At 42.5% G+C, this 23,325-nt stretch overlaps 1 protein-coding gene across 3 annotated transcripts in view; it reads left to right on the top strand.

The window, feature by feature from the left end:
• Window positions 1-23,325, top strand: part of fbxo34 (F-box protein 34) — a 48,512-nt gene that overhangs the window by 10,736 nt on the left and 14,451 nt on the right. The window lies entirely within an intron of this gene.

The raw sequence follows: 23,325 nt of genomic DNA, 5'->3' as shown, positions 1-23,325 counted from the left end.
CTTTGGTTTTTCTAGATATAGCTACTATATTGTGATCACAACATCCAATGGATTTGGATACTGCTTTAGACCACATTTCTGCAGCATTAGTAAAGATGTGATCAATACATGTGGAGGATTTCATTCCTGTGCTGTTTGTAACTACCCTGGTACGTTGATTGATAACCTGAACCAGGTTGCAGGCACTAGTTAGTCAGACGCTTTCTCTTGAGTGGGCACCCTGATGAAAGCCTGTCAATATTTACATCACCCAGAAAATTATACCTCTATTGATATAATTTACATTATCAAGCATTTTTCACGTTATCCAGATACTGACTGTTAGCACTTGGTGATCTGTAACAGCTTCCCACCCGAATGGGTTTCAGGTGAAGCAGATGAACCTGTAGCCATATTACTTCAGCAGTATTTAACATGAGATCCTCTCTAAGCTTTACAGGAATGTGGTTCTGAATATAACAGCCACACCTCCACCTTTTTGGCATTTCTGTCTTTTATGTAGATCTTAACCATGTATTGCTACCACTGTATTATCTAAGTGAGCTTCAGATATTGTCAGAATATGAATGTCATCTGTTACTAGCAAATTATTGATTTCATGAACCTTGTTTCTTAAGCTGCGTTATTAACGTGGGCTATTTTTAGTACTTTTCTGGGATGCTTGATTGTTTTTATTGCTTAGTAGAGGTAGACATGCTCAGATTATTTATGTTAGTGCAGGGTGCGCTGCACACAGTGGACATCCTGCTTGGGCACATCACCTCAGTGCTAATAGTATTACTCTGGTTCATAGGCATATGATTACCGCATACAATAGCTGTAGGATCAGCAAAGGCATTCAGGGCAGTAAGAGGGACATACAATAAGCTACATTGTATTCCAACGCACCTGGGATAATGTACTTTTGCTGAAGCATTGTGACGCAATGGTAGGGAATAAATGAGCTGGGCTTGGGTCATTAAGTCATTGTCTCAACGCAGCCTTGTAATGCTGTGAAAGGATCCAGCAAACCCAAGTTATTTGGGCCAGATATTATGGGGCGTTTGGTGTCAAGTAGTGACCCAATCAGATCTTTAAAATCCATCTTCAGCTGTTCTGAGCTGCCCTTCATAATGTCATTCAACCCCACATGAACCATGACAGTTTCAGCCCCCGGTGCCTCAGGAAGCAACCTGATGATATCCTGAACTGTAATGGGGCAATTACTTTTTCACAAAGGGGCATTGGGTTAATTTTGTTTATATACAGTCGTGGCCAAAAGTTGAGAATGACACATTCATTTTCACCAAGTTTGCTGCTTCAGTTTCTTTAGATATTTTTGTTAGATGTTACTATGGAATACTGAAGTATAATGCCTGACTGATGGCAGCCCATTCTTGCATAATCAATGCTTGGGGTTTGTCAGAATTTGTGGGGTTTTGTTTGTCCACCTGCCTCTTGAGGATTGACCACAAGTTCTCAATGGGATTAAGGTCTGGAAGAGTTTCCTGACCATGGACCCAAAATATCAATGTTTTGTTCCCCGAGCCACTTAGTTATCACTTTTGCCTTATGGCAAGGTGCTCCATCATGCTGGAAAAGGCATTGTTTGTCACCAAACTGTTCCTGGATGGTTGGGAGAAGTTGCTCTCAGAGGATGTGTTGATACCATTCTTTATTCATGGCTGTGTTCTTAGGCAAAATTGTGAGTGAGCCCACTCCCTTGGCTGAGAAGCAGCCCCACACATGAATGGTCTCAGGATGCTTTACTGTTGGCATGACACAGGACTGATGGTAACGCTCACCTTGTCTTCTCCGGACAAGCTTTTTTCCAGATGCCCCAAACAATCGGAAAGGGGATTCATCAGAGAAAATGGCTTTACCCCAGACCTCAGCAGTCCAATCCATGTACCTTTTGCAGAATATCAGTCTGTCCCTGATGTTTGTCCTGGAGAGAAGTGGCTTCTTTGCTGCCCTTCTTGACACCAGGCCATCCTCCAAAAGTCTTTGCCTCACTGTGCGTGCAGATGCACTCACACCTGCCTGCTACCATTCCTGAGCAAGCTCTGTACTGGTGGTTCCCCAATGCCGCAGCTGAATCAACTTTAGGAGACGGTCCTGGCGCTTGCTGGACTTTCTTGGGCGCCCTGAAGCCTTCTTCACAACAATTGAACCGCTCTCCTTGAAATTCTTGATGATCCGATAAATGGTTGATTTAGGTGCAATCTTACTGGCAGCAATATCCTTGCCTGTGAAGCCATTTTTGTGCAAAGCAATGATGACGGCACGTGTTTCCTTGCACGTAACCGTGGTTGACAGAGGAAGAACAATGATTCCAAGCACCACCCTCCTTTTGAAGCTTCCAGTCTGTTATTCGAACTCAATCAGCATGACAGAGTGATCTCCAGCCCTGTCCTTGTCAACACTCACATGATGTCATCTGGTCCTTTTGTGGCAGGGCTGAAATGCAGTGGAAATGTTTTTTGGGGATTTAGTTCATTTGCATGGCGAAGAGGGACTTTGCAATTCATCTGATCACTCTTTATAACATTCTGGAGTATATGCAAATTGCCATCATACAAACTGAGGCAGCAGACGTTGTGAGAATTAGTATTTGTGTCTTTCTCAACTTTAGGCCACGACTGGTGCAGTATTTTCGGAAGGAAGAATGTATTATGAGAAAAAGTGAGCTGGCAATTTCTAGCGTTTTGAGTACATTTTCTGACCAATGCATGCTATATTTGGATCGGTTTTGGGGTCCACGGACCGATGCATCTTAAACATTTGAATTGGGGGCTGATGCATATCGGCGAATTGTTACATCCTTAGTAAATATCATATCCAACATCCTTCCTCCTAACTACTTTTCTATGTCAGAATTGCCAGAACAATTGGAGATACCAAAAATATTTTGGGCCTTCCTGGTATGGAATCATCCAATATTGGCATTGCGCAGCAGTTGTGTAGGTTAGGCTAGATATATCCTACATGCATATAGGTTTAGTGTGCTTGCACATTGGGTAAATATGTATTTTTCGCAATTCATCTGGAGTAGATGTAGCCCATGCGTTGCATCCTTTCTATGAACAATTAATGAGAACCTCTTTAGTGTGTAGTCAAGTGCGGCTGTCTGAAAGTTCCGCCTGTTGGGGTGAATTGGCCTATTCCTCCCACCAAGGCAGCCTGACAACTGGACAGCCCACAGTGTCAAACATGTTTGTCCACTCTGTTAGGACTCACATAGCACTACCAGAGAGAGAGATGTGTTCAACACCGGTGTTTCCTACATGGCAAAAACAAGCTGTTGATTGCCTTTGAATTCAATTGGAGTGGGTGAGGCGGGCCAGGCCTGCGAGTGCAACAGGTTATGACAAGCTTTTGTCTTTTAGATAAGTGGCTTTTAATCCTGTTCTGTTCTCACTGTTCTCTCGCTGCTCTGTCGTCTTTACTCCCAGGCAGCTTTCCACCTGAGCCCCAATAATTCACTCTTGACAACTTGCGAAAAGCTGCGTTTTTTTTTTAAATAAAAAAAACATTTGGTTGACCTATTACTAAGTTGACACCAAAGGAAATTGACTTTTTGTAATACAAATGATTGAGTTTGAATAATTAGTGTTCGTGCTGTATGAGTTGTGGCCTTGCCTGCTGATTGTCCTTTACATTTCAAAGTGGCTGTTCTATACCCATACAGCAATTATTATTTATTTATTTTATTTTTTTGCATTGTGCTGTGAATGCACGCTCCTACATGCTCTTTGTTCCTCAGTGCATTCCATTATTGGTCTTCTCATACTGAGTTATTTTGGTCAATGCTAAAGTTGGAAGCATGCTTTGACGTTAGGCTACACACAATTGCAATAATGCAATGGCAGAGAGAGTTTGTTTTGCGACATGCAGACAGACCAACTGTATGGTGGACTTTTAGATTACTGTAATGCATGAAATGCCGTAGCATAGGAGAACTGTGAATGAGTGGTGTGCGACTGTATGAAAGGGCTTGATAGGAAGGAATTCGCTAAGCCTAAAATAACTGGGAAGGGTGTTTTGTACAAGATTTGTTGAAAGCCTATATCCATTTTCTCACTTGAGTGGGGAAAAATGAAGTTGCCCAGTCTTGACTTGCTCTGTCTTGTAGCTTAGGTCCTGTGTGTCCTTTGTCTGCACTCCAGCAACATGTTGTGGTTGTTTCCATTCCCCTTTATGAGTCTCTATCCAATGGGCAGGGTGAGATTGCCGGGTGTGCTGCTGTATGTTGTTGCTATTCCTGGTCTGGTGGTGTGGTGTCAGAGCTGAAGCCTTTTGCTTGGCAAAGGAGGAAGAGAGACACTTCTTGCTGTGCACACTAGCTACTCATCATAGCGCTTCACAGCCCCCCCCCCCGCCAAAAGTAGGCTAATTACTGAATAGGTGTGAACTTCTGAGTAGAGGTGTGGAATTCAAGACCAGCCCTGTTAGGTAAGAGGTCCTCGGTTTGTGTAGGCCTGCGATGGTCTGTTATTGATGGACTACACGTGTAACCTGTGTAACTGGAGCATTGACAGATTTCTATTTCAATGTTGAATAGCCTAATCTTCAGAAATATGGATATTTTTGGTTTGAACTTTTGAAGGATCTGATTCCAGTAGTCAAATTGTGTGTTGGCTTGCCTAATATTTTGCTATTTTAGATTGACCTTACTGAGCTAATGGCTTTATTGGCCCAGGCCCCAGCTAGCTGGTAGCTACTGATCAGATAACTGAAATGTTGCCAACGGAAGTGTTGTTGAGACTGTGGCTCTGAGTCTCAATGGCCATGACAGAATCATGTTGCTATGAGAGATCACCCTCAAATCGATGGTCTTGTGTGCCATGTCACTGTTCAGACAAGACAGCACTTGTTACAGTTCGTCAGTGCTGCGCAGCGTGGGTGTGTGGACTGTTGAGAGTATCATGGATGTCTCTTTACTTGATTTGTTATGCGTTTTGTGTTCTACCCAGGCTACTTGCACAACTTTTACTGGTCAGTCAGTGGTCAGAATGCCCTATTGATATAGTTACATATCGGGATATTACTTTTGACCATATATATCGTATTAACTATTGCTATAATATTTCTGTGCAAGTTGGCTCGCTCTTTCTTGTCCCTCTGCAGCAGACATATGGTGAGCAATATGTTTGAAACATCAACTCGCAATATGTATACTCTGAACAGATTGTAACCGCAACATGCAATCATTTCAAATATTTTAATGACTTATATGAGGAAGTCAGTCAATTGAAATGAGTTCATTAGGCCCTAATCTATGGATTTCACATGACTGGGAATACAGATGCACCACATGACGTATGTGGTCTCCTGCTCGTCTGAACATCTCATGCCAAAATCATGGGCATTAATATGGCGTTAGTCCCCCCCTTTTGATGCTATAATAGCCTCCACTCTTTTGGGAAGGATTTCCACTGGATTGCTGCGGGGACTTCCATTCAGCCACAAGCGTATTAGTGAGGTCGGGCACTGATGTTGGGCGACTAGGCCTGGCATGCAGTCGCCCTTCCAATTTGTCCCAAAGGTATTCGATGGGGTTGAAGTCAGGGCTCTGTGCAGGCCAGTCAAGTTCTTCCACGCCAATCTCGACAAACCATTTCTGTATGGAAAATGTTATTGTATGCTGTAGCGTTAAGATTTCCATACACTGGAATTGTTTATTTTTATTTTAACTAGACAAACGAAGGGGCCTAGCCCGAAGCATAAACAGCCCCAGACCATTATTCCCCCTCCACCAAACTTTACAGTTGGCACTATGCATTTTGGCAGCTAGCGTTCTTCTGGCATCCGCCAAACCCAGATTAGTCCGTCGGAATGCCAGATGGTGAAGCGTGATTCATCACTCCAGAGAACACGTTTCTACTGCTCCTGAGTCCAATGTTAGTGAGCTTTACACCACACCAGCCTACGCTTGGTAATGCGTATGGTGATCTTAGGCTTGTGTGCGGCTGCTCGGCCATGGAAACCCATTTCATGAAGTTCCCGACAAACAGTTGTGCTGACGTTGCTTCCAGATGCAGTTTGGAACTTAGTAGTGAGTGTTGCAACCTAGGACAGACAATTTTTACGCTCTATGTACTCAGCAGTCCCATTCTGTGAGCGTGTGTGGTCTACCACTGTATTCGTTTCTCCGTAGCATATGTTTGCCCATACCATAACTCCACCGCCACTAAAGGGCACTCTGTTCACACCATTGACCTCAAACTGCTCGCCCATACACGCTCGCTGCCATCTGCAAGGTACACTTCTCCAGCATGACAGTGGCCATCGAAGGTGAGCATTTGCCCACTGACGTCAGTATCGGCGCCAAACTGCAGTCTGGTGAAGACCATAGTGAGGATGTCGAGCACCCAGATGAGCTTCCCTGACAGTTTGCACAACCAAAGAATTTTCATAAACTCTGTTTCATCAGCTGTCTGGGTGGCTGGTCTCAGACGATCCCGCAGGTGAAGAAGCCGGATGTGAAGGTCCTGGCCTGGCATGGTTACACATGGTCTGCGTTTGTGAGGCCGGTTGGACATACTGCCAAATTCTCTAAAATTATGTTGGAGGCGGCTTATGGTAGAGGAACATCTGTGGCATTTTTGTTCAGTGTAGAATTGCGATACTTAGGTGCCGATGCGATATGTATTGTGACAATATCGTATCGTGAGGTCCCTGGCAATTCCCAGCTCTGCTATTGACTGGAGTCATGAGCTGTGAAGTGCATTAAGTGTTTGAACTAATTTAAGAGTTGTTTTGGTAATGATGGATTTATACCAAGGGGGCAGAAAAGCATGTTTTGTTAGCGTGGTCTCATCTATTAAACTAAGCTTCTTTCTCTCTCTGGACTGGTTGGTTTCCTGATTTATTGTTGGATATACTTTAAGGTACCAGCCTATATTAGAAAATCCCCTCAATTTCAGCAGCTGGACTCCATAGCACTTTTAGCGCTTGTCAAGCAAGTGCTTGGTAATGGAAATAGCTTTGTATAAGAATTGCAGCGTGCAGCCCCACCCGTCCTTTTCCTGACTGTGTTTAAAGTGCTATTGTATTAGGATGGAAACTCCTCAGTAAGTTCAGGTAAAGGAAGTGCCTTATGAAAGGAAAGGGTAGCCCATAGAAAAAGAATCACTAGAAAGTGCATCCCGATTCAAGTCAATGGGTATCTAATGGATGGACCCAGAGCATTTTAAAAATGACTAATTTATTATATTTCTATGTTGTAGCTATGCATCATGGATAGGGACATGGTGCAGCAGCATCAGAATTTGGTCTCGTCTAGAAGCTGCTACTGATGAAATTGGAGAGGCTGTGCTCTGTGGGCTTCTTTGTCATTCAGGGTGTCCTCTTATCGACCTAGTCATGGGACTGGAGCATTGGCTTGGCACAGGTTTGTTTGTGTATGACGGGGCAAATGTAGTTGAGTGGAGTAGCAGGAGAGAATCTAAAACCTATAATCATATAATACTATACTCTTGAATAATGCAACGATTCACAAGCAAAGGATTTGTTTTGTTCGTACACACGTTAGATTTAACTTGCAAGACAATAGCACAGCTATCTAGATACAGCTAGTACGTTAGCATATCAAACATGAATGTTTACTACCTCACATACGACTATAAAAGTACAGTGATGTTATCAGGGGTTATTCTGAAGTTATTTTACAATCGTTTCATTCTGAACAGAACCACAGTTGAGATTCCACAGGGAGAGTTCACCCAAATTACAAAATTACATCCAAAATGACACATTGGTGTCATTTTAAGCAGTCTATGGACTGCTTAAAGGGTTGGAGGAAATCCATGCTTTGGTTTTGTTTCCAAATGCTAACGTTTTAGCATTTTTGGACAGAGATCCCGTTCAAGTCTTGGTACTGATTTAGTAGCATTTTTCATGCATCATGTCCAAGTAATCTGAAAGTAACTCAAATTGATTTTGAAGCTCATTAAAGTAATTTACAGATGATTTGAACATGATGTGCAAAAAATGCTAATATCGGTCCCATGACTTGAATGGGATTTGTTCTGCGTGCATTTCGAAATGGTGCCAGGGAAACTTAACCAAAGCATGGATTTATGTCATACCTTGTCAAGAGTGCTTACAAGGTAAGAAAAAAGATAACAATTTGTAATTTGGGTGTACTATCCCTGTTGCTACGGTAACAATTTCATAATGTAACATGCTATTAACCTCTGGTATCATTGGGACGCTGGAGTCCCACCTCAACAACAGCCAGTGAAATTGCAGGGCGCCAAATTCAAACAACAGAAATCCCATAATTAAAATTCCTCAAACATACAAGTATTATGCACAATTTTAAAGATAAACTTCTTGTTAATCCAACCACAGTGTCCAATTTCAAAAAGGCTTTACGGCGAAAGCACACCATGAGATTTATGTTAGGACAGCGCCTAGCCATAAGAAATCATAGACATTTCACAGCCAAGGAAAGGACTCACAAAAGTCAAAAAACATTTTGACATTTTGATACAGCCTCATAAGAGAATAAAAAAAGGAATAGATGGCTAAATAGTTGCTATTTACTAACCTTTGATCTTCATCTGGTGGCACTCCCAGGACTCCATATTACACAAATGTCCCTCTTTATGTCCAAAAACCTCAGTTTTGTTGGTGCGTTTAGTTCAGTAATCCAAAGGCACAAAGCGTGCTCTCACACCCAGACGAAAAGTCAAAAAAGTACAATATAAGTTGGTAGAAACATATCAAAAGATGTTTAAAATCAATCCTCAAGTTGTTTTTGTCATAAATAATCAATATTTCAACCGGACAAAAGCTTCGTCAATAGAAAAGGAGAAACAAGAAAGGCTCCCGATCATGCGCTGGCTTCATGTCTGGAAATTTCCACTGTCCACTCATTGAAAGTGCTGTATCTCCCTCATTTTTTAGAGTAAAAGCCTGAAACAATGCCTAAAGACTGGCCACATGTAGAAGAAGCCATAGAGATTGTGAACTGGGTCCTAAGTCTTTGTATGGAGGATAGGCTTTCAATGGAAAAACAGCCTTTCAAAATAATAGTACTTCCTGGATGGATTTTCCTTAGGTTTTCGCCTGCCATATCAGTTCTGTTATACTCACAGACATTATTTTAACAGTTTTGGAAACTTTAGAGTGTTTTCTATCCAAATCTACCAATTATATGCATATCCTAGCTTCTGGGCCTGAGTAGCAAGCAGTTTAATTTGGGCATGCTTTTCATCCAAAATTCCGAATGCTGCCCCCTACCCTAGTGAAGTTAACTGCAATTTCAGATAACTCAATAAAACAAGTCTTAAATATAATGAAAATGTCTACGCATTTTTTGCCATTTCAAAAACATTGCTCTGCTATTTAAGTTTTTTACTGTAGGAATGTTGGGCTCAAGGAGACAATTCTGTTTACACTTCCCTGCTTGGAGATGGGCATCTATTGGGCGAATGTCATGGGTGGCCTCTGGAGGTAGCTTTTGAGATGAGTTTACATTACAGTAATGTCTCTCGAGAATGATTCGATACCTCTCGAAGATCCTTAATCCTTGGATTGACCTGTGCATCAATCTAAGTAACATAAAAAAAGAGCTTTGTTGCATTGGCTGCATCTCAATCCGGCTATGTCGGCCTTCCTCATTTGCAGTGGAAGGTGGCCGAGCTACAGTGGTGTTTGTCAGACCATGAGACATCCCGAAAAATCGTTTTTGCCTACAAACTAATATGACCACTCTATGGAAAGATGAGACCCTCGCGAACACAATGGTGTCCTCCGTTTTCCTCCACGGAAGTCAGTATAGTTAATGTGCCAGCTTTTGTTTGTAGCGTCCGACCCTTTTGGGCTACAAATGAGTGACGCCACTGTAGAAAGGGGAGTCTCTCACGAACACTATGGTAGGCCTAGGCGGTATTTTGGAAATAGCCATGGGTTGGTATTTCTATGCCGTCAATATCGTTAACTATTTCTTTAACAATACATTTTTATTTTTGAAGCATTTTAAGTAAATACCTGCAGTCAACTTGTGCAACGCGTTAGGGGATAAAGCAGATTGCGTTCTTATTTTACGTTATGAAGCTTACTTAGTTCCCCAGCACATTTGAGCCAGTCAACTGTTTGTAAATAGTAACAGGAGAAAGTTGGAGCAGGTGAATCCAGCTGTGCATTAACAGGGGTCGCCTTTTATATTGAAGGTCATGTTTTTTTATTGCTTCAATACAGGGATCAGGTGATGTGCAACTATAGTTTTCCTTCACAGAAAATACATTAGTGCAATACATTTGACATAAAATACTTTCGTTTTCATCAGATGAGAACTGAAGTGTAACACAATTTGGCTTGCAGCCGCACAAGTAAATGAGCTTCGAATGAAAAGGCGAGGTGTTTTTTGCAAAAATTATGCATCGCCATCATCTTTCTAATGTTTAGGCCTATCATAGAAAGAATGTAGACAGCTATACTACCGTTCAAAAGTTTGGGGTCACTTATAAATGGCACTTTTTTTGTCCATTTTTAAAATGACATCAAATTGATCAGAAATACAGTGTAGATATTGTTAATGTTGTAAATGACTATTTGTAGCTGGAAACGGCAGATTTTTTATGGAATATCTACATAGATGTACAGAGGACTATTATCAGCAAACATCACTCCTGTGTTCCAATGGCACGTTGTGTTAACTAATCCAAGTTTATCATTTTAAAAGGCTAATTGATCATTAGAAAACCCTTTTGCAATTATGTTAGCACAGCTGAAAACTGTTGTGCTGACTTAAAGAAGCAATAAAACTGGCCTTCTTTAGACTAGTTGAGTATCTGGAGCATCAGAATTTGTTGGTTTGATTACAGGCTCAAAATGGCCAGAAACAAAGGACTTTCTTCTGAAACTCGTCAGTCTATTCTTGTTCTGAGAAATGAAGGCTATTCCATGCGAGAAATTGCCAAGAAACTAAAGATCTCGTTCAACGCGGTGTACTACTCCCATCACAGAACAGCACAAACTGGCTCTAACCAGAATAGGAGTGGGAGGCCCCGGTGCACAACTGAGCAAGAGGACAAGTACATGAGTGTCTAGTTTGAGAAACAGATGCATCACAAGTCCTCAACTGTCAGTTTCAATAAATAGTACCCGCAAAACACCAGTCTCAACGTCAACAGTGAAGAGGCGCCTCCGGGTTGCTGAGTTGCAAAGAAAAAGCCATATCTCAGACTGGCCAATAAAAAGAAAAGATTAAGATTGGAAAAAGAACAGACACTGGACAGAGGAACTCTGCCTAGAAGGGCAGCATCCCGGAGTCGCTTCTTCACTGTTGACGTTGAGACAGGTGTTTTGCGGGTGCTAGACTCTGTTAACACCACCCCTTGTTTAACTTGCTATCGAAGTGGCTCATTTATATTTTTTTACCTTTATTTAACTAGGTAAGTCCGTTAACCTCTAGGGCCGGCGGGACGAAATCGTCCCACCTACGTAACAGCCAGTAGAATCCTGTGGCGCGTTATTCAAATACCTTAGAAATGCTATTACTTCAATTTCTCAAACATATGACTATTTTGCAGCATTTTAAAGACAAGACTCTCGTTAATCTAACCACACTGTCCGATTTCAAAAAGGCTTTACAACGAAAGCAAAACATTAGATTATGTCAGCAGAGTACCCAGCCAGAAATAATCAGACACCCATTTTTCAAGCTAGCATATAATGTCACATAAACCCAGAAGACAGCTAAATGCAGCACTAACCTTTGATGATCTTCATCAGATGACAACCCTAGGACATTATGTTATACATGCATGTTTTGTTCAATCAAGTTCATATTTATATCAAAAACCAGCTTTTTACATTAGCATGTGACGTTCAGAACTAGCATACCCCCCGCAAACTTCCGGCGAATTTACTAACAATTTACTAAATTACTCACGATAAACGTTCACAAAAAGCATAACAATTATTTTAAGAATTATAGATACAGAACTCCTCTATGCACTCGATATGTCCGATTTTTAAAATGGCTCATTTTGCAATATTCTAAGTAGATAGCCCGGCATCACAGGGCTAGCTATTTAGACACCCAGCAAGTTTAGCCTTCACCAAACTCCGATTTACTATTAGAAAAGTTTGATTACCTTTGGTGTTCTTCGTCAGAATGCACTCCCAGGACTTCTACTTCAATAACAAATGTTGGTTTGGTCCCAAATAATCCATAGTTATGTTCAAACAGCGGCATTTTGTTTGTGCGTTCAAGACACTATCCGAATGGTAAATAAGGGTCATGCGCACGGCGCATTTCGTGACAAAAAACATCTAAATATTCTATTACCGTACTTCGAAGCATGTCAACCGCTGTTTAAAATCAATTTTTATGCCATTTTTCTCATAAAAAAGCGATAATATTCCGACCGGGAATCTGCAATTAGGTAAACAGACGAAAGAAAATAAAGCACAGGGTCTCCTCGGGCACACGCCTAAGCCCATTGTCCTCTGATCGGCCACTTGTCAAAGGCGATAATGTGTTTCAGCCAGAGGCTGCCTCGATATCGTTCAGCTTTTTCCCGGGCTCTGAGAGCCTATGGGAGCCGTAGGAAGTGTCACGTTACAGCAAAGATCCTCAGTCTTCAATAAACAGAGGCAAGAAGAACAACACCTTGTCAGACAGGCCACTTCCTGGTCAGAATCTTCTCAGGTTTTTGCCTGCCAAATGAGTTCTGTTATACTCACAGACACCATTCAAACAGTTTTAGAAACTTTAGGGTGTTTTCTATCCAAAGCCAATAATTGTATGCATATTCTAGTTACTGGGCAGGAGTAGTAACCAGATTAAATCGGGTACGTTTTTTTATCCGGCCGTGTAAATACTGCCCCCTATCCACAACAGGTTAAGAGCAAATTCTTATTTTAAAATGACGGCCAAACCCTCCCCTTACCTGGACGATGCTGGGCCAAATATGTGTCGTGGTCTGTTGTGATACAGCCCGGGATTAAACCATTGTCTGTAGTGATGCTTCTAGCACTGAGATGCAGTGCCTTAGACTGCTGCACCACTCAGGAGGCCCCTGTCGGGTTTGAGAAGTCAACGCCCTTTGGATTAGTTATTTGTACAGCTGCCACTGCTATCTTGATTTCCTTGTGTGTTTTTTCTCCTCTCCATCTCAGCCAGTCTGCTCCTCCCCCCTCTTCTCCAAGCAAAACAGGCAGGCCCATTACCCTAGCGACTCCAGATTCCACACAGACACAGCGTGTACTGCTGCAGGAGAGCCAGTACTGCATGCGTCAACTTTTGTTCATTTACATAATCTCATGTTCACAATTGCTTGTAAATGTCCAAAAATTACATTCAGTAGCTCTATATGTATAACTTTATGAGCTGGATTGCCTGTCTTTGCAATTTGTTTTTCATTTCACTATTACTTGAGCAAATTTTGTTAGCATTCTGAGCTTTTTTGCGTTTTTTTGGACGCCCACTTGTGTACTTGCTCTATGACCCCCATAAGTGTCACGGGACTCGTCTGAAGGTAACCCATACAATTGAATGGAAGTATGGAGGTAGTTTTGTCCCTACAAAAATAAGGGGTTAAATATGTGTTCAAAACAAGATAAATATTTCCTGATCTTTCTTACATCTTCTAGATATGAAACACTTCAAAACCTTATTCCTTACGATACATTGTTTTTACTGTGTTGTTTGCCGTTTATTAATGCGTTTCTATGGGCTATAGTAGTAAAGGCCAAATTCAATATTTAAGCAAACATTTTTTAAAAGAAGCAAATAATCAAATGGCTGTATGACCATCTTAAAACAATTCTATATGTTGGCTGAGTAGAACCCCCCCCCCCCCGCTTTGATTAGAGTTAACCTCACAATCTATGTGAAAAGAGTGTGTGTGTGTGTGTGTTTGACCAGTTTAATCGTGCTGATTTGCTGTGCTGTACACGGAAGGCTTGGAAGAATTTGTGTGCATTTTACTTGCTTTAGTTTTACTCTCCTGCATGCATACACCCACACTCATACACTAGTGCTGTGCCGCAGGCAGGCAGGCCACAATGGGCAACAGAGAAGTGCTGGGTTGTGAGAACTCGCTAAAGAGAAAACGCCTCTGGAGAAGAATGTTGAGGAACCAAATAGATCAGTGCCTCTCAAAAATAAAAATGCTATGTGAAATGGCCAAAGGCCTAGTTCCAGTTTTAATTTATTCTGGGTTGGTAATTCTATATTAATGCAATGATATTTGTAGTATATCCATCCAAGATGGCATAGCAGTCAGACGTGTGTGTGTGTGTGTGTGTGTGTATATATATATATATATATATATATATATAATGTGTATGTATATATATATATAATGTGTATGTATATATATATATGTATATTTTTTTTTTCTTTTTTTTTTCTTCTAAAAACTCAACTTCAAAACACTCTCCTGCAACCAGCCTCACATTGTTAAAAAAAAGAAGGAATTATTCACCTCATCTGAAATCCACAACAGAAGCTAGCCAGTTCACCTCTTTCGTGTCGTCTGAGATTCCCAACGATTGGAAAGCAGCTGCTTCAAAGGGGGGGGGGGGACGGACTCTTGACCCAAACTGAGGGGAGGACACTCTTGACCCAAACTGCTACAGACCTATATCCATCTTACCCTGCCTTTCTAAGGTCTTCGAAAGCCAAGTCAACAAACAGATTACCGACCATTTTCGAATCCCACCGCACCTTCTCCGCTATGCAATCTGGTTTCAGAGCTGGTCATGGGCGCACCTCAGCCACGCTCGAGGTCCTAAACGATATCTTAACCGCCATCGATAAGAAACAATACTGTGCAGCTGTATTCATTGACCTGGCCAAGGCTTTCGACTCTGTCAATCACCACATCCTCATTGGCAGACTCAATAGTCTTGGTTTCTCAAATGATTGCCTTGCCTGGTTCACCAACTACTTCTCTGATAGAGTTCAGTGTGTCAAATCGGAGGGCCTGTTGTCCGGACCTCTGGCAGTCTCTATGGGGGTGCCACAGGGTTCAATTCTTGGGCTGACTCTCTTCTCTGTATACATCAATGATGTCGCTCTTGCTGCAGGTGAGTCTTTGATCCACCTCTACGCAGACGACACCATTCTGTATACTTCTGGCCCTTCTTTGGACACTGTGTTAACAACCTTCCAGTCGAGCGTCAATGCCATACAACTCTCCGGAACTCTCCTTCCGTGGCCTCCAACTGCTCTTAAATACAAGTAAAACTAAATGCATGCTCTTCATCTGATCGCTGCCCACACCTGCCCGCTCGTCCAGCATCACTACTCTGGACAGTTCTGACTTAGAATATGTGGACAACTACAAATACCTAGGTGTCTGGTTAGACTGTAAACTCCTTCCAGACTCACATCAAACATCTCCAATCCAAAGTTAAATCTAGAATTGGCTTCCTATTTTGCAACAAAGCATCCTTCACTCATGCTGCCAAACATACCCTCGTAAAACTGACCATCCTACCGATCCTCGACTTCGGCGATGTCATTTACAAAATAACCTCCAATACCCTACTCAATAAATTGGATGCAGTCTATCACAGTGCCATCTGTTTTGTCACCAAAGCCCCATATACTACCCACCACTGCAACCTGTACGCTCTTGTTGGCTGGCCCTCGCTTCATACTCGTCGCCAAATCCACTGGCTCCAGGTCATCTACAAGACCCTGCTAGGTAAAGTCCCCCCTTATCTCAGCTCGCTGGTCACCATAACAGCACCCACCTGTAGCACGCGCTCTAGCAGGTATATCTCTCTGGTCACCCCCAAAGCCAATTCCTCCTTCGGCCGCCTCTCCTTCCAGTTCTCTGCTGCCAATGACTGGAACGAACTACAACAATCTCTAAAACTGGAAACACTTATCTCCCTCGCTAGCTTTAAGCACCAGCTGTCAGAGCAGCTCACAGATTACTGCACCTGTACATAGCCCATCTATAATTTAGCCCAAACAACTACCTCTTCCCCTACTGTATTTATTTTGCTTCTTTGCACCCCATTATTTCTATTTCTACTTTGCACTTTCTTCCACTGCAAATCTACCATTCCAGTGTTTTACTTGCTATATTGTATGTACTTCACCACCATGGCCTTTTTTTTGCCTTTACCTCCCTTATCTCACCTCATTTGCTCACTTTGTATATAGACTTATTTTTCTACTGTATTATTGACTGTATGTTTGTTTTACTCCATGTGTAACTCTGTATGTGTCAAACTGCTTTGCTTTATCTTGGCCAGGTCGCAATTGTAAATGAGAACTTGTTCTCAACTTGCCTACCTGGTTAAATAAAGGTGAAATAAAAAATATTTTGATTGTGCATTTTCAGCATGTGTGGTTTTGTTAGCAAGATCAGGGCCTGTATCCACAAAGCTTATCGGAGTAAGAGTGCTGTTCCAGGATCAGTTTAGCCTTTAAGATCATGCTGAATAAGATTATATGGACAGGTCCTTTATCAGCACTTCTACTCAGATTATTTGTCTTAATCACTTTGATTTCATTATCTTATTCATTATGATTTAGAAGGCAAAGCCGATCTCAGCTCAGCACTCTTAATCTGAGAAGCGGATAAGTAGGCCTTTTCATTTCAATTCAGTAGCTGCTGGAAAAACGTGTCTTTAGTTTGTAAAATGGGGACACTTTACATATGCAAGACAAAAAGTAGGCCTAGTGTGTTCTCACCCTTTTCTCCTCACTTGTTCATCGTCTGTGCACGGCGAAGGATTCTGTGTCTCACTGAAAATGAGGTCATATTAATGTGAAATAGGTATAACTGATGCGCACCACTGTAAGGTGATGAGGAGCAAGTGGTGGCTGTGCACTCGTGGCTCTCATTCGCGCCACTGCTCGCTCTGTGTGCTACAAATATACACTGTCCAGTTTAAGTACACCTAGTATCGGGTCGGACCCCACACCTACTCATTCAAGGGTTTTTATTTTCTTTTTACTATTTTCTACATTGTAGAATAATAGTGAAGACATCAACACTATGAAATACATGTAGTAACCAAAAAATGCTTAAACAAATAAATATATTTCAGATTGTTCAAATAGCCACCTTTTTGCCTTGATAGCTTTGCACACTCTTGGCTTTCTCTCAACCAGCTTCATGAGGTAGTCACCTGGAATGCATTTCAGTTAACAGGTGTGCCTTGTTAAAAGTGAATTTGGAATTTCTTTCCTCAATGCGTTTGAGCCAATCAGTTGTGTTGTGACAAGGTAGGTGTGGTATACAGAAGATAGCCCTATTTGGTTAAAAACCAAGTCCATATTATGGCAAGAACAGTTCAAATAAGCAAAGAGAAACAACAGTCCATTACTTTAAGACATGAATTTATACACACACGTAAAGGGATGAATATGTACATATAAATATATGGATGAGCGATAGGCAAGATGCAGTAGATGGTATAGAATACAGTAATAACATATGAGATGAGTAATGTAGGATATGTAGACATTATTGAAGTGACGTTATTTAAAGTGACTAGTGATACATTTAACAAATTAATTTAATAAAAGCTATTAGTGGCCAAAGATTTGAGTCTGTTGGCAGCATCCACTCTGTTAGTGATGGCTGTTTAACAGTCTGATGGCCTTGAAATGGAAGCTGTTTTTCAGTCTCTCGGTCCCAGCTTTGATGCACCTGTACTGACCTCGCCTTCTGGATGATAGCGGGGTGAACAGGCAGTGGCTCGGATGATTGTTGTCCTTGATCTTTTTGGCCTTCCTGTGACATCAGGTGCTCTAGGTTTCCTGGAGGGCAGGTAGTTTGCCCCCGGTGATGCGTTGTGCACACTGCACTACCCTCTGGAGAGCCCTGCGGTTGTGGGCGGCGCAGTTGCTATACCAGGCGGTGATACAGCCTGACAGGATGCTCTCGATTGTGCACCTGTAAAAGTTTGTTTTCGGTGACAAGCCAAATTTCTGTTGCGCCTTCACCACGCTGTCTGTGTGGGTGGACCATTTTCAGTTTGTCCGTGATGTGTACGCCAAGGAACTTTCCACCGTCTCCACTACCGTCCTCCGCGTGGGGGTATGCTCCCTCTGCTGTTTCCTGAAGTCCACGGTCATCTCCTTTGTTTTGTTGACGTTGAGTGAGAGGTTATTTTCCTGACACCACATTCCAAGGGCCCTCACCTCCTCCCTGTAGGCGGTCTCGACTTTGTTGGTAATCAAGCCTACCACTGTAGTGTTGTCTGATAACTTGATGATTGAGTTGGAGGTGTGCATGGCCACGCAGTCATGGTTGTACAGGGAGTGCAGGAGAGGGCTGAGAATACATCCTTGTGGGGCCCAAGTGTTGATGATCAGCGGAGTGGAGATGTTGTTTCCTACCCTCATCACCTGGGGGTGTCCCGTCAGAATGTCCAGGTTCCAGTTGCGCAGGGTGGGGTCGAGACTCAGGGTCTCGAGCTTTATGACGAGTTGGGAGGGTGCTATGGTGTTAAATGCTGAGCTGTAGTCAATGAAAAGCATTCGTACATAGGTATTCCTCTTGTCCAGATGGGATATGACATATGAGTTACCTCTACTGCAGTGGATGAGTTCATTAGAGTTACCAGCCTCAGAAATTTCAGCCCAAATAAATGCTTCACAGAGTTCAAGTAACAGACACATCTCAACATCAACTGTTCAGAGGAGACTGCGTGAATCAGGCCTTCATGGTCGATTTGCTGCAATGAAACCACTACTAAAGGACACCAATAAGAAGAACACTTGCTTGGGCCAAGAAACATGAGCAATGGACATTAGACCGGTGGAAATCTGTCCTTTTGGTCTGAGTCCAAATGTGAGATTTTTGGTTCCAACCGCCGTGTCTTTGTGAGACGCAGAGTAGTTGAATGGGTACTCTCCGCATGTGGTTCCCACCATGAAGCATGGAGGAGGTGTGATGGTGTCGGGGTGCTTTTCTGGTGACACTGTCAGTGATTTATTTAGAATTTAAGGTACACTGAACCAGCGACAGTCACCCAACACACCTCTAGGCTTTGTAAGGGCTAATCGACCAAGAAGGAGAGTGATGGAGTGCTGCATCAGATGACCTGGCCTCCACAATCACCCAACCTCAACCCAATTGCGATGGATTGGGATGAGTTGGACCGCAGAGTGAGGGGAAAAGCATCCAAAAAGTGCTCAGCGTATGTGGGAACTCCTTCAAGACTGTTGGAAAAGCATTCCAGGTGAGGTATTGGAGTGTCTTCCCTGTGGCTCAGTTGGTAGAGCATGGTGTTTGCAACGCCAGCATGGTGTGTGCAATGCCAGGGTTGTGGGTTCCCACGGGGGGCCAGTCCAAAAAAAATAAAAAATGCATGAAATGAAATGTATGCATTCACTACTGTAAGTCGCTCTGGATAAGAGCGTCTGCTAAAAGACTAAAATGTAAGCTGGTTGAGAGAATGCCAAGTGTGCAAAGCTGTCATCAAGGCAAAGGGTGGCTACTTCAAAGAATCTAAAATCTAAAATATACATTTTGATTTGTTAAATACTTTTTTGGGTTACATGATTCCATGTGTTATTTCATTGTTTTGATGTCTTCACTAATTCTACAATGTAGAAAATAGTTAAAAACCCATGAATGAGTAGGTGTTCTAAAACTTTTGACTGTGTGTGTATACATACATACATACATACATACATACATACATACATACATACATACATACATACAGTTGTAGTCGGAAGTTTACATACACTTAGGTTGGAGTCATTAACTTGTTCATCAACCACTCAACAAATTTCTTGTTAACAAACTATAGTTTTGGCAAGTCGGTTAGGACATCTACTTTGTGCACGACACAAGTAATTTTTCCAACAATTGTTTACAGACAGATTATTTCACTTAGAATTCACTGTATCACAATTCCAGTGGATCAGACGTTTAGACACTAAGTTGACTGTGCCTTTAAACAGCTTGGAAAATTCCACAAAATTATGTAATGGTTTCTGATAGGCTAATTGACATAATTTGAGTAAATTGGAGGTGCACCTGTGGATGTATTTCAAGGGCAACCTTCACTCAGTGCCTCTTTGCTTGAGAAAATGGGAAAATCAAAAGAAATCAGCCAAGACCTCAGAAAAAACATTGTAGGCCTCCAAGTCTGGTTCATCCTTGGGAGCAATTTCCAAACGCCTGAAGGTACCACGTTCATCTGTACGAACAACAGTACGCAAGTATAAACACCATGGGACCACGCAGCCGTCATACCTCTCAGGAAGGAGACACATTCTGTCTCCTAGAGATGAATGTACTTTGGTGCGAAAAGTGCAAATCAATCCCAGAACAACAGCGAACGACCTTGTGAAAATACTGAAGGAAACAAGTACCAAAGAATCTATATCCACAGTGAAACGAGTCCTATATTGCATAACCTGAAAGGCTGCTCCGCAAGGAAGAAGCCACTGCTCCAAAACCACCATTAAAAAAAAAAAAAAAAAAAAGGCCAGACTACGGTTTGCAACTGCACATGGGGACAAAGATTGTACTTTTTGGAGAAATGTCCTCTGGTCTGATGAAACAAAAATAGAACTGTTTGGCCATAATGACCATCGTTATGTTTGGAGGAAAAGGGGGAGGCTTGCTAGCCGAAGAACACCATCCCAACCGTGAAGCACGGGGGTGGCAGCATCATGTTGTGGGGGTGCTTTGCTGCAGGAGGGACTAGTGCACTTCACAAAATAGATGGCATCATGAGGAAAGAAAATGTGGACATATTGAAGCAACATCTCAAGACATCAGTCAGGAAGTTAAAACTTGGTCGCAAATGGACAATGACCCCAAGCATACTTCCAAAGTTGTGGAAAAATGGCTTAAAGACCACAAAGTCAAGGTATTGGAGTGGCCATCGCAAAGCCCTGACCTCAATCCTATAGAACATTTGTGGTCAGAACTGAAAAAGCGTGTGCGAGCATGGAGGCATACAAACCTGACTCAGTTACACCAGCTCTGTCAGGAGGAATGGGCCACAATTCACCCAACTTATTGTGGGAAGCTTGTGGAAGGCTACCTGAAACGTTTGACCCAAGTTAAACAATTTAAAGGCAATGCTACCAAATTCTAAGTGAGTATGTAAACTTCTGACCCACTGGGAATGTGATGAAAGAAATAAAAGCTGAAATTAATCATTCGCTCTACTATTATTCTGAAATTTCACATTTTTTAAATAAAGTAGTGATCCCAACTGACCTAAGATAGGGACTTTTTACTAGGATTAAATGTCATGATTTGTGAAACTGAGTTCAAATGTATTTGGCTAAGGTATGTTGACTTCCGACTTCAATTGTACGTGCATGCATATGTACAGTGCATTTGAAATTATTCAGACCCCTTGACTTTTTCCACGTTATGTTACAGCCTTATTCTAAAATGGATGAAACCGTTTTTCCCCTTCAAAGATCTACACTTACTCCCCCATAATGACAAAGCAAAAAAACATGTTTTACTAATGTACCCCAAAAGAATTACAAGTTTTCAGACCCTTTGCTCAGTACTTTGTTGAAGCAACTTTTGGCAGGGTTTACTGCCTCGACTCTTCTTGGGTATGGCGCTACAAGCTTGGCAGGCCTGTATTTGGGTAGTTTCTCCCAATCCTCTCAAGCTCTGTTAGGTTGGATGGCGAGCATTGCTGCATAGCTATTTTCAGTTCTCTCCAGAGATGTTCGATTGGGTTCAAGTCTGGGCTCTGTCTGGGCCGCTCAAGGACATTGAGACTTGTCCCGAAGCCACTCCTGTGTTGTCTTGGCTGTGTGCTAAGGGTCGTTGGTTGTCCTGTTAGACTGGGGCGAAGGTTCACCTTCCGAGGTCCTGGTTTTCATCAATGATCTCTCTGTACTTTGCTCCATTAGTCTTTCCCGCGATCCTGACTAGTCTCCCACTCCCTGCCACTGAAAATGTATCCACAGCATGATGCTGCCACCATCAAGCTTCATCTTAGGGATGGTGCCAGGTCTCCTCCGTATACGTGACGCTTGGCATTCAGACCAAAGAGTTCAATCTTGGTTTTATCAGACCAGAGAATATTGTTTCTCATGGTCTGAGAGTCCTTTAGGTGCCTTTTGGCAAACTCCAAGTGGGCTGTCATGTGCCTTTTACTGAGTAGTGGCTTCTGTCTAGCAACTCTACCATAAAGGCCTGATTGGGGGAGTGCTGCAGAGATGGTTGTCCTTCTGGAAGGTTCTCCCATCTCCACAGAGGAACTCTGGAGCTCTGTCAGAATGACCATCGGGTTCTTGGTCACCTCCCTGACCAAGTCCCTTCTCCCCCAATTGGTCAGTTTGGCTGTGCGACCAGCTCTAGGAAGAGTCTTGGTGGTTCCTAACTTTTCCCTTTAAGTATGATGGAGGCCACTGTGTTCTTGGGGACCCTCAATGCTGCAGAAATGTTTTCGTACCCTTCCCCAGATCTGTGCCTCGACACCATCCTGTATCTGAGCTCTAAGGACAATTCCTTTGACCTCATGGCTTGGTTTTTGCTCTGACATGCACTGTCAACTGTGGGACCTCTTTTCGACAGGTGTGTGCCTTTCCAAATCATGTCCAATCAAATTAAATTTACCGCAGGTGGATGATCAATGGGAACAGGATGCACCTGAGTGTAACCAAACATTTAGGATTTGAACCGCCCTGTCCAGCCACGCTGGCAGGGACAGTCTATGAAGAAAAGAAGGTTCATATGATTGTGCACATCCTCAACTTGAGAATTCTGGTGCTGGGCTAATAAATAATGCTGATATGAAGGAATGAGTCGGGTAGTCTAATCATCATTGTGTACCATGAGATGCTAGCCTGTCCCTCAGTGATTGACTGACTTGTGTTTTAGCTAGCCAAGTGTATGATAAGCAGAGCAGGCTTCCCTTCCCCTCAGTCCCCTGGCTGGCCACTGTTCCACTGTTCTCAAAGCAGCTTTTGTTCAGTCTTATCTGGTCTTCATGGCTGACATATCTCTTTCAAAACAAACTCGGGGCTTGTTTTTCCTCAGCCAGCGAATGAGAATGGGGGAAGGATTCAAGGTTCTCCAAATGGTACGCTGTTCCCTATATAGTGCACTACTTTTAGAGCAGGGCCATATGGACCCTGGTCAAAAGTAGTGCACTAATGGGGAGTAGATAGGGTGCCGTTTGGGATGCAGCATTGAAGGGAGCGTGTTTCCACTTCAGTGTTGGCTCAGTTTGAAATGAAGCTATGTACAGTTTATCAGTCTGAATAGTTGCAAGCAAGTTTTGGTTTCATATCTGACTTATAAGTTGAAGGTGGAAAATGATTTGATGTAATGGCACATGTTTGTTTAGGCTATCTGTGGTTGACTTGTTGCAGAGCAGTGGTGTATTTTTAGATTTATTGGATAGTGTTGG

Source organism: Salmo trutta, chromosome 33 (assembly GCF_901001165.1).
Source record: "Salmo trutta chromosome 33, fSalTru1.1, whole genome shotgun sequence".
NCBI lineage: Eukaryota > Metazoa > Chordata > Actinopteri > Salmoniformes > Salmonidae > Salmo > Salmo trutta.
This window is presented reverse-complemented; position numbering and strand designations above follow the sequence as displayed.